We start from the raw sequence: 19,260 nt of genomic DNA, 5'->3' as shown, positions 1-19,260 counted from the left end.
AAGTCTAGACCTAAGCCTAAGACTGAGTGCTTCTACTACAAACAGACTGGTCACTGGAAGCGGAACTGCCCCAAGTATTTGGCGGATAAGAAGGATGGCAAGGTGAACAAAGGTATATGTGATATACATGTTATTGATGTGTACCTTACTAGAGCTCGCAGTAGCACCTGGGTATTTGATACTGGTTCTGTTGCTAATGTTTGCAACTCGAAACAGGGACTACAGATTAAGTGAAGACTAGCTAAGGACGAGGTGACGATGCGCATGGGAAATGGTTCCCAAGTCAACACTACTAGGGAAAACCCTAGTAGTACCGCGGGTTTTGAGGATAGCAGCAGCGCGGGTGGCCGCGCTACTAATAAGGCACTATAGCTAACTTATAGTAGTAGCGCGGTCCTTACCCGCGCTACTACTGTTGACGATATCAGCATCGCTTTTTATGAACGCGCTACTATTACTTAGCTGTAGTGATTTCGTAGTCCCTCGCTACTGCTATATCTTTCATCATTTTCCCCCATACCCCTTTCCCTTTCAGTTTCCCTTCAAATACTAGATAGTAGGTACTGCTAGTAGATATCAAATTCATAAACCATTACTGGGTAGTACTCCCTTCGTTCCAAATTACTGGTCGTGGTTTTAGTTAAAACCATGACGAGTAATTTGGATCGAAGGGAGTACTAGATAACAATTTAATGCATAGTCAACATGCATCCTCAAGCAGAACAAGGTCATACCAACGGCGATCATCATATGTAGTTCTAGATGATATCGACGATGATCATCATATGTAGTTCTAGATGATATAGCCACACACACATATGTAGTTCTAGATGATATAGCCACACACACATATGGAGTTCTAGATGATAGCGAAGACAATCATCATCCTCAAGCCTGGGCGGTTGGTGTTCCTGATAGTAATTAGGATGGCCTGTCCAACACGAAGATTCTTGCCATCGAGGAATTTCTTCCACCCAACCGAGTTTAAGTGTGTGCGACCGTCCATGTCCACGCGGTAAGTACAGGTTGTGACAGAGCCCCTTGCAGTAAGGCGTAGTCCAGCTGAGCCTTCTTCATCAGGATCGATACCATAACTCACAGATATGCTCTTTGCCAATTTCTGAATAAGAAAAACATTTCACTGAATAAATAGCCTCGCAAATAAGTACATATGGATTATCTACACTATTAATAGTTTCCTTAGATTCTACACTAATAAGCATGTGATCGAACTCTACACTAAAACATATCATCGACTAGATTCCACACAACATACCATATCATTGGACTGTACACTAAGTATTTCATCAGATAATTTGCATTTGTAAGTACAATATACCATATCATGTCGATCAACCATGGTATTTGTCACGCAGGTCATGAATGGCACCCCGACAAAGTCAGCACATGGCGGAATTATGTCCCACAGGTTGGACACCTCCTCCTCGCTCAGCCTTGTTCTTTGAGCTACGATGGCTTCATGAAGTGGGTCCTCATCATCTTCATTGAGTGGGTCCTCATTATCTTCATCATCTTCATCATCTTCGTCATCTTCATCATCTTCCACCAGGTTGAGATAAATGACAGCCAACTTGGGTCTTTCTGCTCTAAAGGAGAAGCTGATCAACTCACCACCAGTAAGACGCATGCGAGCGACGAAACGGGCCCATCCATCAACTCCAATCTGCGACATATTGCGTCCTTTCTCGACCTCCATAGTGTACAGCCCCCAGGAGACTCAAATGTCATAGTGTCTCCTATCAGCTTATTGAATTTCAACCTCACATTGCATGGGATGATCTGTGTAAAATAAGCAAAATGACAAAATGCAGTAATGCCAACACTAAAAATAAAATAGTTATTACATTTCATCTAATTTCTTACCGCCGCATGATGAAAACCCGGCTGGAAGTAGATGTCGAAGAGCTTGCCAGTTGCAAGGCTGCTGGCGCACCTTGACTTGCACAGTCGACATAGTGGTGGTGGTGGTGGCGCCATTTTTCCTAAAGCAATATGAGCAAAGGATTAACGATCCACTTCACAGGAAAGAAAAAAAGTAGCATGAGATATTTTTGGTTCTTCCGCGAGAAGCAATTTGATGGACAATTATAATCCTAAGATCTAGTAACATATTAGATGACAAGGTACCACCTACATTTTGCCAAAAAGTAACTAAATCAACTAAATGAAAATGTTCTAAATCAACTAAATGAAAATGTTCTAAATTAACTAAATGAAAATGGTGCATACTAAATCAACTAAATGAACTAGCCTACTAAATCAACTAAATGAAAATGTTCTAAATCAACTAAATGAACTAGCCTACTAAATCAACTAAATGAAAATGTTCTAAATCAAATAAATCAACTATCCTACTAAATCAACTAAATCAAAATGTTCTAAATCAACTAGCCTACTAAATCAACTAAATCAAAATGTAGGGAGGACGGAGGAGGAGGCCGGTGCTGAGTCCAGCAAGGAGGAGGAGGGGCCGGCCGACGGCCAGTGGAGGGAGGACGGAGGAGGAAGGCGGAGCGAGGAGGGGCCGACCAGCGGTGAGTGGAGAGGGAGGACGGAGGAGGAGGCCGGTACTGAGTCCAGCAAGGAGGAGGAGGTGACGGCGGCACAAAGGGAGGAGGGGCGACGGGGAAGGACCGGCGCGGGGGATAGAGAGGGATCCAGTGAGTGTGTGACTGTGAGTGGATCGGATAGAGGAGATGGGGTGGGAGAGGGAATGGCTTAGCAGTAGCGCGCTATAGAGAAATACGCTACTGCTAAACTACCTAGCAGCAGCGCCTTTCACAAAGAAGCGCTACTGCTATGTGTCAGCATGTAAAAATAGACTTATAGTTCATTGTATCAAAAATACATTGATCATCAACGATCTTTTTGTGTACAATCTGATTTGTCAATATGAGTCCTCACCGGTTTAGGAACAAGTGAAGACTCATATTGCAGCCACAAATTCTACACATAGAGTTCAATGAAGACCAAGTGCTTGTCAAAGTTTGAGAAGTAACATATTTAAGGTGGTAGAAACTCTCTTCACGGAGCGAGGTGGGACTAAATTTTTGTAGTAAACTTAGCAGTAGCGCTTATTGGCGAAATGCGCTGCTACTATGCTACGTAGCAGTAGCGCCCTTCGTTATAACGCGTTGCTTCTATAGCTAGCCTCGCGGCGGCCTCGTGGGAATTATAGGAGTAGCGCGTCATTCAGCTTGCATGCTACTGCTATATTTATTTCAGCAGCGAGTTATTATTGAAGAGTGGTCTATTTGTGTTGAATCTCGATAGTAGTGATACACATATTCATAATGTTGAAGCCAAAAGATGCAGAGTTGATAATGATAGTGCAACTTATTTGTGGCACTGCTGTTTGGGTCATATTGGTGTAAAACGCATGAAGAAACTCCATACTGATGGACTTCTGGAATCACTTGATTATGAATCACTTGGTACTTGCGAACCATGCCTCATGGGCAAGATGAATAAAATGCCGTTCTCCGGAACAATGGAGCGAGCAACAGATTTATTAGAAATCATACATACTGATGTATGTGGTCCGATGAATATTGTGGCTCACGGTGGGTATCGTTATTTTCTCACCTTCACAAATGATTTGAGCAGATATGGGTATATCTCCTTAAAGAAACATAAATCTGAAACATTTGAAAAGTTCAAAGAATTTCAGAGTGAAGTGGAAAATCATCGTAACAAGAAAATAAAGTTTCTATGATCTGATCGTGGAGGAGAATATTTGAGTTACGAGTTTGGTCTACATTTGAAACAATGCGGATTAGTTTCGCAACTCACGCCACCCGGAACACCACAGCATAATGGTGTATCCGAACGTCATAATCGTACTTTACTGGATATGGTGTGATCTATGATGTCTCTTACTGATTTACCGCTATCATTTTGGGGTTATGCTTTAGAGATGACTGCATTCACGTTAAATAGGGCACCATCAAAATCCGTTGAGACGAGGCCTTATGAACTTTGGCTTGGCAAGAAACCAAAGTTGTCGTTTCTTAAAGTTTGGGGCTGCAATGCTTATGTGGAAGAGCTTCAACCTGATAAGCTCAAACCCAAATCGGAGAAGAGAAATGTGTCTTCATAGGATACCCAAAGGAGACTATTGGGTACACATTCTATCACAGATCTGAAGGCAAGACATTCGTTGATAAGAATGGATCCTTTCTAGAGAAGGAGTTTCTCTTGAAAGAAGTGAGTGGGAGGAAAGTAGAACTTGATGAGGTAACTATACCTGCTCCCTTATTGGAAAGTATTTCATCACAGAAAGCGGTTCATGTGACACCTACACCAATTAGTGAGGAAGCTAATGATAATGATCATGAAACTTCAGATCAAGTTACTACCGAATCACGTAGGTCACCCAGAGTAAGATCCACACCAGAGTGGTATGGTAACCCTGTTCTGGAAGTCATGTTACTGGACCATGATGAACCTACGAACTATGAAGAAGCGATGGTGAGCCCAGATTCCGCAAAATGGCTTGAGTCCATGAAATCTGAGATGGGATCCATGTATGAGAACAAAGTATGGACTTTGGTTGACTTGCCCTATGATCGGCAAGCCATCGAGAATAAATGGATCTTCAAGAAGACTGACGCTGACGGTAATGTTACTGTCTACAAAGCTCGACTTGTTGCGAAAGGTTTTCGACAAGTTCAAGGAGTTGACTACGATGAGACTTTCTCACCCGTAGAGACGCTTAAGTTTGTCCGAATCATGTTAGCGATTGCTGCATTTTATGATTATAAAATTTGGAAATGGATGTCAAAACTGCATTCCTGAATGGATTTCTGGAAGAAGAGTTGTATATGATGCAACCAGAAGGTTTTGTCGATCCAAAGGGAGCTAACAAAGTGTGCAAGCTCCGGCGATCCATTTATGGACTGGTGCAAGCCTCTCGGAGTTGGAATAAATGTTTTGATAGTGTGATCAAAGCATATAGTTTTATACAGACTTTTGGAGAAGCCCGTATTTACAAGAAAGTGAGTGGAAGCTCTGCAGCATTTCTAATATTATATGTGGATGACATATTGCTGATTGGAAATGACATAGAATTTCTGGATAGCATAAAAGGATAGTTGAATAAGAGTTTTTCAATGAAAGACCTCGGAGAAGTTGCTTATATATTGGGCATCACGATCTATAGAGATAGATTAAGATGCTTAATTGGACTATCACAAAGCACATACCTTGATAAAGTTTTGAAGAAGTTCAAAATGGATCAAGCAAAGAAAGGGTTCTTGCCTGTGTTACAAGGTGTGAAGTTGAGTAAGACACAATGCCCGACCACTGCAGAAGATAGAGAGAAAATGAGAAGTGTTCCCTATGCTTCAGCCATAGGCTCTATCATGTATGCAATGTTGTGTACCAGACCTGATGTGTGCCTTGCTATTAGTTTAGCAGGGAGGTACCAAAGTGATCCAGGAGAGGATCACTAGACAACGGTCAAGAACATCTTGAAATACCTGAAAAGGACTAAGGATATGTTTCTCGTTTATGGAGGTGACAAAGAGCTCGTCATAAATGGTTACGTCGATGCAAGCTTTGACACTGATCCGGACGATTCTAAATCGCAAACCGGATACGTGTTTATATTGAATGGTGGAGCTGTTAGTTGGAGCAGTTCTAAACAAAGCGTCGTGGCAGGATCTACATGTGAATCGGAGTACATAGCTGCTTCGGAAGCAGCAAATGAAGGAGTCTGGATGAAGGAGTTCATATCCGATCTAGGTGTCATACCTAGTGCTTCGGGTCCAATGAAAATCTTTTGTCACAATACTGGTGCAATTGCCTTGGCAAAGGAATCCAGATTTCACAAGAGAACCAAGCACATCAAGAGATGCTTCAATTCCATCCGAGATCAAGTCCAGGTGGGAGACATAGAGATTTGCAAGATACATGCGGATCTGAATGTTGCAGACCCGTGACTAAGCCTCTTCCACGAGCAAAACATGATCAGCATCAATACTCCATGGGTGTTAGAATCATTACTGTGTAATCCAGATTATTGACTCTAGTGCAACTGGGAGACTGAAGGAAATATGCCCTAGAGTCGATAATAAAGTTATTATTTATTTCCTCGTATCATGATAAATGTTTATTATTCATGCTAGAATTCTATTAACCAGAAACATAATACATGTGTGAATACATAGACAAACATAGTGTCACTAGTATGCCTCTACTTGACTAGCTCATTGATCAAAGATGGTTATGTTTCCTAACCATAGACAGGAGTTGTCATTTGATAAATGGGATCACATCATTAGGATAATGATGTGATTTACTTGACCCATTCCGTTAGCTTAGCACTTGATCGTTTTAGTTTACTGCTATTGCTTTCTTCATGACTTATCCATGTTCCTATGACTATGATATTATGCAACTCCCGATTACCGGAGGAACACTTTGTGTGCTACCAAACGTCACAACATAACTAGGTGATTATAAAGGTGCTCTACAGGTGTCTCCGATGGTACTTGTTGAGTTGGCATAGATCGAGATTAGGATTTGTCACTCCGATTGTTGGAGAGGTATCTCTGGGCCCTCTCGGTAATGCACATCACTACAAGCCTTGCAAGCAATGTGACTAATGAGTTAGTTACGGTATGATGCATTACAGAACGAGTAAAGAGACATGCCGGTAACGAGATTGAACTAGGTATTGAGATACCGACGATCGAATCTAGGGCAAGTAACATACCGATGACAAAGGGAACAACGCATATTGTTATGAGGTTTGACTGATATAGATCTTCATAGAATATGTAGGAGCCAATATGGGCATCCAGGTTCCGCTATTGGTTATTGACCATAGAAGTGTCTTGGTCATGTCTACATAGTTCTCGAACCCGTAGGGTCCGCACGCTTAACGTTCGTTGATGATATAGTATTTATGAGTTATGTATGTTGGTAACCGAATGTTGTTCAGAGTTCCGGTTAAGATCACGGACATGACGAGGAACTCCGGAATGGTCCGGAGATAAAGTTTGATGTATGGGATAATAGTGTTTGGTCTCCGGAAGGGTTCCGGAATTCACCGGAAGGAGTTCCGGATGTTTCCCGAAATGTTTGGGTACGAGAACACTTTATTTGGGCCAAAGGGGAAAGCCCACAAGGTTTTTGGAAAGCGCAAAAGTAAGTTTTGCGGAGTCCAGGGGCCAGACGCCAGGGTCCCTGGCGTCTGGGTCCAGACGCCGGGAACCCTGGCGTTTGGCCTTGGAGTCTGAGAAGGACTCTTGCCTTTCGGGTGAAACCGACTTTGTGGAGGCTTTTACTCCAAGTTTTGACCCCAAGGCTCAACATATAAATAGAGGGGGCGGGCTAGCACCCAAGACACATCAAGAAACACCAAGCCGTGTGCCGGCAACCTTGTCCCCTCTAGTTTATCCTCCGTAATAGTTTTTGTAGTGCTTAGGCCAAGCCCTGCGGAGATTGCTCTTCACCAACACCGTCACCATGCCGTCGTGCTGCCGGAACTCATATACTACTTCGCCCCTCTTGCTGGATCAAGAAGGCAAGGACGTCATCGAGTTGAACGTGTGCTGAACGCGGAGGTGCCGTATGTTCAGTACTTGATCGAGATGGATCGTGAAGGTGTACGACTACATCAACCGCGTTGATAAACGCTTCCACTTTCGGTATACGAGGGTACGTAGACATACTCTCCCCTCTCGTTGCTATGCATCACCATGATCTTGCGTGTGCGTAGGAATTTTTTTGAAATTACTATGTTTCCCAACAGGGAAGAGGAGTATACGTCTAACAGAGGGAGTTGTAAAATTCTCTCCTCGTCCTGCGAGCCACGGCGTGCGTGGGCGAGGGAGCGAGCATATGCATAGTAAGCAAGCTTCTACTTGTCCTGCGAGCCACCGCGCGCGTGGGCGAGGGAGCAGGCATAGGCATATTAAGAAAGCTTCTCCTCGTCTTATGAGCCACCGCGCGCATAGGCGTACACTACAAAAAATACACTTCCGTGATGATACATGTTTGTCATAGTAGGTCACATTTTCTGTCATGCATGTACATCCATGATGATTTTATGATAGAATCAAGATAGTGATACTTGTGTTGTCGTAGAAGTTTTCCATGACATAACCAAAATTATCATCACGGAAGTGTCCACTTCCATGATGATAAATCACGCGTCATAGAAGTGCTTCCATCAAGGGTAACCAAGACATGGCATCCACCATTATAGGTCGCCATTTAGCTACTGGGTTTCGATTTGGATCCTATAATCGTTAACAGCCCGTACCAATGGCTATTTTCCGCATGTAAAATTCTCATTCGCCGGCGATCCACGTGTCAGCTCAACATTGGGACATATGTCAACCGTTAATTGGATAAGAGTCACCAATGAAACGTTGACACATGTGACGGCCCAATAGAGGCCCATATAGGTTTAAACGACGGCCCAGGAACATGCCCACAAGATTTTGTCAGATCTAATGGGACGGCCAATTAACAGCCTAACATTTTTTCTGGACCCAATTATGGCCCACATCAGATACGGGCCGTTAAAGGACTGCAATATTCTGGGCCAGTATACGGCCCATATCAGATCTGGTCCATTAACAACCTGCAATAGTTTGGGCCAAAATACGGTCCATATCTGATCTGGCTCGTTAACTGACTTTCATATCTTGGGCCAAATTACGTCCCATAACAGATACGGCCCTTTAACAGCTACTGTGCCATCGGGCCCATTGGGGGTCTGATTTGCTCTTTGGCCTCTTAATGGCCTGTTCAACAGTTTGGCCCGATATTAGTTTCGGCGTGTCAGTGGCCCTGTCTACATATGGGCCTCTTTTGGCTCGGTTTCACTCTCAACCATTTAAAGACACAAGTTGCACCTGGACCTCATCCTAGTTCGTAGTTACTTTCAGCCTCTTAACAGCCCGTAGTCTCTGTGGATACATTCTAGCCCAAACTGCCTATTGGCCCTTTAAAGGCCCTTGCGAGTGTTGGGCCCAATTTTGGCCCATTATACATCTGGCCTGCTTCCAGCCTGTCATGTAATTGGGTTAGCCAAGGCCCAAAAACATTTCAGCCTGTTAATGGCCCATCATACAAATGGGCCAATAATGGGCCGACCTATATTACAGCCTGCTGTCGGGCCGTGATTTGTTAGCCGCTATTAAGGCTCAATCCAGATCTCAACCTATTAAAAGCCTATTTAATTTTCTGGCCCAATTAAGGCAAGCGGTTTACTCGGCCTTTTAACGGCCCAAAACTAATAGTGGGCAGGATTGAGTCTAGACCAGACTACTGGCCCAAGATGATTGTTGGCCCACGGTTTGACCCATACTAGCGATTGGTGACCGGTCAGTGTTAGTACCGAAATTATTTTTTTATAAACTAACCTATTGGCCCATTTTGCTCCGATCGAAGATTACAACCTTTTCTCAGAGCGACGATAGGATAAACAACAAATAAATTATAGCATCATGACGAAGAATAAACCTAGACTATACAACAAAGAAATTACACCATATTACATCCCCTGGGCATCAAAGTTCGCCGCCAGTTATAATAAAGGGCAACCAGATAGCATATTCCATAAACTGGGCATGTCGCCACCAGTGGAAGTAAACAGGTCAACAAGATAATAGACAGAACAGACAACACTTCAACACAGTTCAAGAAAGGTTAGCTTGGCCCATGAGTTGTAGCGCAAGTAGCTTAGCAACCTGATGAGACTGCGCTTGTTTGACGCTTATATCCACCAACTCAAGCTGCATAGCATCAATAGTTGTCCTATACCTATGGTTAATCTTGCATAGAGATTGGATTTCGAGTCAGATTTCAGCAGAAGCATGTCTTTCTACTTGAATTTCAGACCGAAGAAGTCGAACAGATTCAGACGGCGACTTCATCGAGCTTGTGTCCTTGAGTAAGTTCGACAGTACATCGAGACATGACTTTGGGGTTGTATCGCTACCCTCAAGATGTGTTGCCTTCTTCTCGGGAATATATGTTAGAGGGACAAACAATGGGTTCGTCTCACTATCATTGTGGCAGTTCATCCTAGCATCAGTGTTGTCACCCTGAAAGAGAAACAAGTAGGTAGATAACATCTTTTGCACGTATAAGCATCAACGCTGTCAATTCATCTCATTTCTTTTTCTGAAATAAAGAGACACAGTTTAAAATAGCATTAATATAATAGACATTCTTCATAGTTAAGACAGCAGGAAATGGCATTGTGCGGGAGCGGCCAGCTTCACCATACCACTAAGTTATAGATCAAGAACACAAGCATACAGGTAGTGCTAAACAACGTATAAGCATGAATCGCGAGTGTACTGTCAATTTATACCATTTCAGACTAGTAAATAAAGAGCCATGATTTAAATAACATTAATATAATATGGCATTGTTCATAGTTGAGACATAGCAGGATATGACATTGTGCTGGAGTTGGTAGTTTTACCACACCACTGGATTACAGATCAAGAACACAAGCATACACGCAGTGCTAAAGAAGATAGGTTTCTATGTTTAGATTAATTTACATGGTATGAATAAGGAACTAGGTTGTACAACTAAAGACTGAAATTGAGAAGGGCAAACTTATGTTTATGCACATATTCGTTGTAAACTTTGAACAAGCAATTTGATACAAACGATGAAAATAAACAACATTTGCAATCATAGCTATCCAAATATACACAACAAAGTTTGTAGGCTCGAGGAGGACAAACATACATTAGTAGTGAAGACCGGCTCTATAAAGCCCTTGTCCATATTGATGGGGGGGGCAATTCAAGAAGTTTACCGCACACTCTTGTTCAAGAACATTGCCTTTATTCTACATTTTGTTAAGAGTAAATATGGATGTGAAAATATAGGAACAAATGATGATTATTTAACCTAAGATGCAGACTACAAATGTAAATACGGCATACAGACACAAGGCACTGACAAGAGCAATGCAGAGCTAAACTTCTTCAGTAACATTAGTTTTATTCAATATTTTGGCAAGAGTAAATATAGATCTGATGTGTAGAAAATGGAGGGCAAGGGAAAATAAGCTGCAAAGTGTACATGAAGAACTAGCTGACAATATAGGTATGGTGATGAAGGACAGTAGATACTTACAAGAACAATGCAGAACTAAATTTCTTCATAAGCATTGGGTTTATTCTACATTTATGTAAGCATTAATATAGATCTGATAATTTGGAGCAAACAGTGGATAAGCAAGCTATAATGCACAATGATGTCACATAATCCACCAGGTATGAATTTTAGTAAAGTGATAGGACAATAGGTACTCACAAGAGCAAAGAAGCGACCAACATAGTTGTAATATCCTAGGTTTTGCAGTGCTGGTTCTATCACCAATATAATTTTGGTGCTATCTGATTTGTCCGGTAGCACCACATTTTTCAAAGACTTTGCTTGTACTCCTTCAGGTTCTGCAATCACCCTCTTCCTTTGGATGTCTAAAACACAAGAACAACATTTGAATGGAAAAACATGGTATGACAAAAAATGGAATAGGTATTGATAATGGATGGGCATGGCATCTTCACATATATCATGAGTAAACGAAGCAGATGGTGGTGCAACGAAGCAAAAGAAATGCAAGACACCTTATGCAAGATACGTGGAATGAATAAAACCTTGCCAAATTAGAACAGATACCTTATTGGGTGAACATGATAGGCCATCTGCCTTTGACTCCTCAAACTCAGAAGTCATTGGGATCATATTCTGAATACAAATCTGTAGGTCGGGAGCATGTGGGTTTCATTGCATCCACAATGGACCTAAATCCCTTGATGCCAAGTTTGTTAACTATTGAACTATTCTGCAATATTCTTCTGATGTGTGCATTCTTATATTCATTGTGATTACGTACAATATCGGAAAAGCATGAAAACATAAATAGTAGTGAGATTATCTTTGTAATGCAGAGGATATTCTAATATAACAAGGGCTCCCTGTAAACCCTTGTGTGCTATCACTGGATTCTGATGAGATAGCCCTTCTGTGATGTAATATGGTGAGTAGATTAATATAATCTGGCACAAATACACACAAAAATAGGCTCCTTGTTGGGAGCTCTACATGTAAGGATAGTTGGCAGATGATAGGTTCATAATATACCATATAGAAAGTTTATTGCCAAACCATGATAACAAGAGCGCACAGCCACTAGGAAGATCATAGTGTAGATAAAAGGGGTACACCATAACCACCTTAAATAAATCAGGAAAGCAGAAATGGCTGGAAAATACAGGGTTTTGCCGCTACAAATATGCAGCCTATCGATCACCTATAGGCCAGCTCTATTCATCTGAAGGCGCACTGCTGTTACTATCAGTATAGTCTATCAAATACTGCATGGCTCCACCATTTCCTGGATATTATGGCAGACCAACTCGAAGTGTGAAATTATGTAGCAGAAGCGGCCCAATAGAGCTGTCTATTGCTGATGTCCCTGCTCCTCTTCTTCACAAGGAACATACTATACTTACTAAAGAAGAACAGAAGAGGAACATATTAAAGAATAGAAGGGGAAGCATATTATTAAGATTCCCCTTATTTCTATACAATGTTGGTTTCCCACCCATGATGAATCAAAGCGCCCAGAGAAATTCCATTCCATGATGTCTCTCTATATGTGGCCACATGCATTTGGAAACTCAAGTGGGAGCATTAGCTAACCAATTAAATGTGTGTTTGTTAGCTAATGTCAGTATCATATCACATTTGTATTTGAACAAGCTTAGGACATATGATTGGTGTGTTATTTAGCTTTAAAGGGTGGACAGCTGCTAGTAGGACACAAAGCACCTACATAGATCATAGTGTAGATATAGTGGGAAAACCCTAAGCATCAGGAGTAAAATCAGGAAAGTGGAACTTGCTAGAAACATGTCCTAGTATTGCCTGTACGGCTAGAACACAACTCCCTACCGTCCCTCGATATGTGGCGCATGTGATTTTCGAAAGAAAAGTAGGAACATTAGCTGACCAATTAAACATTCTCTGTTTTAGTACATGTCAGCATCATATCAGATTCGTATTTGAGAAACTAATGTCGGTGCAACAAACCCTGGGTCTGTTGACCAACCATGCACAGGCACAAAATCAAGATTGAAGCACTAGCTTAAGGCAGAGATTGGAAAACCAGGAGATTTGAAGAGCCAACATGCAGCTCATATGGACCAAGGTTGAGCCCAAGGAGCAAGGTAACAGCAAAAGAAGGGCCTCCCTTGCTGGGCAGGCGAGCCCGGCAAGGGGCGAGGCCACCACTAGAAGCAAGCAACCGAGGCTCCCAAGCAGAGCTTGCTGGGGCTCGTGGGGGCAGAATCGGCCCACCAACCACTCAAACACGACTCACGTCATCAATTAGTGTGGTGTCAAGTCGCAAGATGATTAAGTGGCAGCCATTCACCACATGGCAACCATTTCCAATAGAGAAGCCTATAGATGACACACGTCCTGCGGCGTGTCAAGGGAGCATATGCGGAGCTGGCAAAATAACCCGCGGGCCTTGTCGGGCACCTAGTGATGCGACACTAAGCGGTGCATTTAATGCACCCTGTCACCCTGCAGAGTTAGGTATGTAGCACTGTTTGCTATCATGTTAGTGGATAATGACCACTTTGCCACTGTGGTGACCCCTTAATCTATAAAACGAGGCCCATGTCACTCGTAGGAGGGGTTACAAGGATGGAAAGTTGACAATCCCAAGCCACCACATACACGTGGTCGCCGCAGGCAAACCTTGCCGGGCAAGTGTACTATGCTTCACCACATCCATTCCTCCATCAATCTACTAAAGCAGGAGTAGGGTCTTACACATGACGGCGGCCCAAACCTAGGTAAATCGCTTGTGTGCTCCATGACGCACGGCCGTACGCTGGTCTGCTCTTTGTGCAACACATCGTCCCCCTGCCGAACAAACAAGGGGCCACCCGGTCCCATAGGTGGCCGCGGAAATCCCGCGACATCTTTGGTGCGCCAGGTAGGTGGAGCGCTTGCGTGAACCTGAAAGTGTATGTTGTGCATCATCTTCATCAACAATTTCATCCTCGACGGCGCCGTCGACCATGGCGCCCAAGAAGAAATCTGGCACCTTAGCCCATCCATCCACCTCGAAGGCTCCTCCGCCCACGTCCTCCAACGTCGTGGGGGACACGGGGTCTCGCGAGGATGTGGATACTGCTGGGGGCGTGGTCGGAGCAGGTGGCACCGTTACCGCCTCCCCTGCGGCCGACACGGGGGCCAGAGCTACCAGAGAAGAACAATATCAGCAGTGTCTCGACGGTCAAGCTCTGCAAGGTGTGGGCGAGGGGGTCACTCCGTCCGTGGCCCTCCTCTCGTTGATGAGAATAGCCACAGCAACGGTGCTTTGTCCGGGGCGAGCCATCGCCCTCCGGTCGCCCCCTCCATGGGAGTGGTCGCGGTGTATGTGTCTCCTCCCGGACGAGCCAACCAAGCCATTGAGCTCAACGGAGCCGCTGATCTTTGAGCACCACCACCACACGACCATGCTGCCCCGGCGGTCGTCCCACAGCAGCGTGGGCAGGGCGCCGCCGCCACCGCTGGCACCATCCGGAGCCAGGCGATGGTGCGGTCAACGTCATCGACATCCATGCCAAGCACAGCCACGGAGGCCATGGCGCGAGCTCAACTCTTACTGAGGTTCCTGCTAGCAGCCGAACAGATGGATGAGTGGCATGCCGCCATCCAAAACGTGCTCGGTTTCGTCGAAGCTCGGGGCTCGTGACGAGCTTGCCCACTGCAACCACCCCAAGCAACAGCTACTGTGTGAGCCGCTAGTCGTACGAAGGGGGGCGTCCCCATGGTTCAGTCCCCGCCACGGCAGTCGGTGAGGACGCAGCAGAATCAAGACCCCGACGACATCTCGATGGCCTCTTTTGACCCTCGAGCACGTCCAGGACAACGTCGTACCCCGAAAGACAGACAACAGGGGGACGCGCGCCGTCGCCGAACGGCGCCGCAACGATCCCCACCAGACCGATGGGTACGACGGCCTCAATGTCGATGAGCCTGTGCTCGGTGTTGGCGGGTGCATACCCTTTGAGGTTGGCTGCCCTGCCTTTACACGAGAGCTGCGGCAAGTTCGTTGGCTTTCCGTTCGCGTGTACAAGCCAAAGATACCTGAGAAGTACGATGGGAGGCTGAACCCGTCAGAGTTCCTGAGCATCTACACCATTGCTGTTTAGGCTGCCGAGGGAAGAGATGAGAAGGTGTTTGTCAACTAGTTCCCTTTGGCCCTCAAGTCCAATGTGAGGTCTTGGCTGATGCACCTGCCAGAGAACTCCATTTCGTCATGGGTAGACATGTGCCACGAGTTCATCGGTGCCTTCACCGATGGCCACCAAGAGCCCGGCAAGCCCAGCGACCTGCATCCTCTCTAGTAGAAGGAAGGACAAACCCTCCGTAAGTATTTGCAGAGATTCTGTAAAGTTCATAGAAATATTCCAAATATCCATCCGGCAGCTAGTATAGCGGCTTTCCAGTCCAATCACTACAAAAAAATACACTTCCGTGATGATACGTGTTTGTCACAGTAGGTCGCTTTTTTGTCATGCATCTACATCCATGACAAATTTATGACAGAATCAAGATAGTCATACCTGTGCTGTCATAGAAGTGTTCCATGACATTACCAAAATTATCATCACGGAAGTGTCCACTTCCATGAAAATAAATCGCGCGTCACAGAAGTGCTTTCATCAAGGGTGACCAACACGTGGCATCCACCGTAACGGAACAACGTTAAGCTATCGGGTCGGGTTTTGGATCTGATAACCCGTTAATAGCCCCGACCAATGGGGATTTTCCACGTGTAAAATTATCATTGGCTAGAGGAAACACGTGTCGGCTCATCGTTGGGACAGATGTCATCCACTCACTGGACAGAAGGCGCCTATGATACGTCGACACGTGGCACGGCCCAACAGTGGCCCATTCCTGTGAAAAGGCCGGCCCATTTGACTTGGTTAAAAGCTGGCGGGGCGGCCCATGGAAAGCCTGTTAACGGCCTGTTCGCATATAGCCCATTTACAGCCCGCTAACCCAAGGCCCGTTACGCCCTATCCGAATTAGGCCCAGTAGCGTCATCTGGGCCGTCCAATATGATTCCAGCCCGTTTTCACTTCTGGTCCATGTATAGCCCATGACGTATTTCGGCCCATATGAGGCCCTTTGTAACTCTTGGCCCATTAGCGGCCCGCGCTGAAACTGGCCCGTAATGAACACTGTATTACTTTACACCCATTAACGGCCCATGGTGAAACTGGCCCGTAATGAATAGTGTATCACTTTATACCCATTAACGGCCCGTTATTCCGTTGGGTCGTTTCCAGCCCAAGTTAACTTTCGGCCTTCTAAGGGCCCATTTATTCTTGGGCTCATTTGCAGCATTCGGTTACTTACGGCCCGTTACTGTCATTTTCTATTTGTGGGCCAAATCCAGCCCGTCGTTACAGTCGGCCCGTTTGTGGACCGTTAGTCTGTTGGGCCATTTTCATAGCATCACCAAATACGGCCTATTAACGGCCCATTATGGTCAGCCCATAAAATGTATGATTTCCATTAAAGGCCCGTCTACGGCCCATTAAAGGCCCGTACAAGACCCATAAATGAGCCGGCGGCCCATGGATCCTACGAGACGTACAAGGCCCATGGATCCTACGAGACGTAGAAGGCCAATGGTTCCTACGAGACGTAGAAGGCCCATGGATCCTACGAGACGTAGAAGGCCCATGGATCCTACGAGACGTAGAAGGCCCATGGATCCGACAGCCCATGAAGGGCCATGGTCGGGCGAATTGGCCCCCGTTTGAATGATATATCATATTCAAAGAATTATCCTACTCAATACTATCACCTCTAAAAAGCCTACACTATTACAACAAAGAGATCAAGGCATAGAAAGGTAGAATAATCCTACACTATACAATAAAGAAATTACAGCCGATTGTACCCACTGGGAAAATACAGCTCATACATCATGGACGCGCATCAACTTAACTCCATTTGAACTATAATCTCTTCAGAAAATAGGATTGGCCGAATTCAGATAGCACAAATTTCAGTCTGCAAAATCTCCAATTCCTTCATGGTTACCTCGGTGTCTTGTTTCATTTTTTTGACTCCTACATCTAATACCTGCATGTCCAGTATCAACTTGTTGATTATACATTGACAATCATGTACACGTTGTCTTGCTACCTCTAGTTGATGCTCGAGAACATCAGCACATTCCAATTCCAATCCATAATCATTCGGTAACGGCCATGCCGCACTGCTCGCAGATCTTTGTGTTGATGTCACTTCATCCTGAAATGTTTCTGTAAGTACACATGACTAGGGAAAAAATATAGTTACAGCAGTGAAGCGAACAAGACACTATTTTGTACTACATGGCAAAACAGGACTAACAATAATGTTACACGTCACTTTAAAAAAATGTTACATGTCATGAAGCATAAGCAGGTGATATTTTAAGAATTATAAAAAAGATAGTCTGTGCAGCCTGCATACAGAAATCCCTCTTAGCTCACCAGAGGAGCATGATGTTGGGGCCCAATCGAAAACACAGACAAGTTACAAATTTAGACAGCACGTTGCGTATAAGTAAGCAAGCAGTTGGCCATTCTGTGCCTCAATTAAAGTCTTAGGGAGCATAATGAACAGCAGAGGGTTTCATACAAACATACTACGGCAGTCAAAACTATGCAATCATTAGCGTAGTATAAACTAGATTGTGAGCCTCATGCAATAATAGTTGGTTAATAGACTTCAAAGCTTCAGGCACACTTCGGCAGAGTAATTAAATGGTAAGGCCTTTAATTATGTCAACTAATAGTGATACAAGTACCAAACATCAGGCATGATTATTTGGGCATCTCATTAACTGAGGACAAATAAAGCAATTGAAAAGAGAAAATTAACTATGCCTGAAACAAACAAGGAATTGAACTGTTGAGTTGCATATACTAACTTACCTTAGCAGGTTGAAGAGGCTCAGCACAGCTCCTACTTCTCTTGCAAGGCTCCTTCCTAACATCTTGTACTTGGAAATCCTCATTCTTATCTTCATTGCACCCCCTCTGCAAGGTGACACAAACTAGTTACTCGTCTCCTTGGAAGATAAATATGCATACTTTCCAGTCTGTGTACACAAAAGAATGAGATTATAACAAAACAACACCATATAATGAAACATGCCGCATCTCTTGCACTTGCACACAATGAAATGAGCATTTACTATCTCTGCACTATGTAAAAACTAGGCATACCTTCCAACTGGATCTCCAGGTACTCTTGGAGAGCCTACTGTAGTGTACAACCAAACCTTTATGTCACCTATGAGTTAGACAAGGCCCCACTACAGCAGCCCTTAGTGTTTAAGTCTTTGACAAGCTCTGTTAGAGTGTTATGTCAAGAACAGCAAGTAATCAAAGCAAACAGTCCTAGTATGGCTGGCCGATGCAAACAAGCAATTGAATAGATGTGTGAGCAAATCTTACATATCAAGAAAAGAAGCAAAGAAGGAGGCTTAAATACCATCACTTGACTGACCAGATTTAAGGGGCATTTAAACATCATGTGCAACGTATGAACTAACATAAACATTGCATATTCTAGATTCTACAATGGAATGACCATGTATTAGGTTATGCCATGTATGATGATGCCTAAATGTACAGATAGCAGGCAGGAGTGATTCATCATTGCACGCACAATTGAATTGCAGGTTAAGGGCCAGTTTGATTCCGCCTTTTCAGGGCATATTGTCAAAATAAGCCATAAAAGATGTAAAGAAGTCATTTTTGAGTTATGGGCTTGGGCTTAACTAATTTCGCTTTGGAGGGGGGTGTTTCGGGTAGAACCCCACTAAAAATTGAAGGGAAGGGGAATAGTGAAATGACTCTGTTGTCTGCCTATATTACACTCAAAATGCAACTGCTGACACATGTGTCACACCTGACCCTCAAGTAAAAACAAACACGCAAGCATTCATTGCCCTGCCCACTTGCATCTCCTCTCCCCTTTCCCTCTACCTCGATCCCCTGCCTGCAGCACTAGGGTTCCTCCAGCGAGCCGTCGCCACTGGTCCCATCTGGCCTTGTCCTCGATGATGCTATGTCCAGCTAGGCTACATGGCCGGCGGGTAGGGGAAAATCTCCTTGGCTTCTCCTCCCTCTGGTGCCGCCCCTCATTCTCATG

The sequence above is a fragment of the Triticum aestivum genome, chromosome 1A (genome assembly GCF_018294505.1).
Source record: "Triticum aestivum cultivar Chinese Spring chromosome 1A, IWGSC CS RefSeq v2.1, whole genome shotgun sequence".
Lineage (NCBI taxonomy): Eukaryota > Viridiplantae > Streptophyta > Magnoliopsida > Poales > Poaceae > Triticum > Triticum aestivum.
This window is presented reverse-complemented; position numbering follows the sequence as displayed.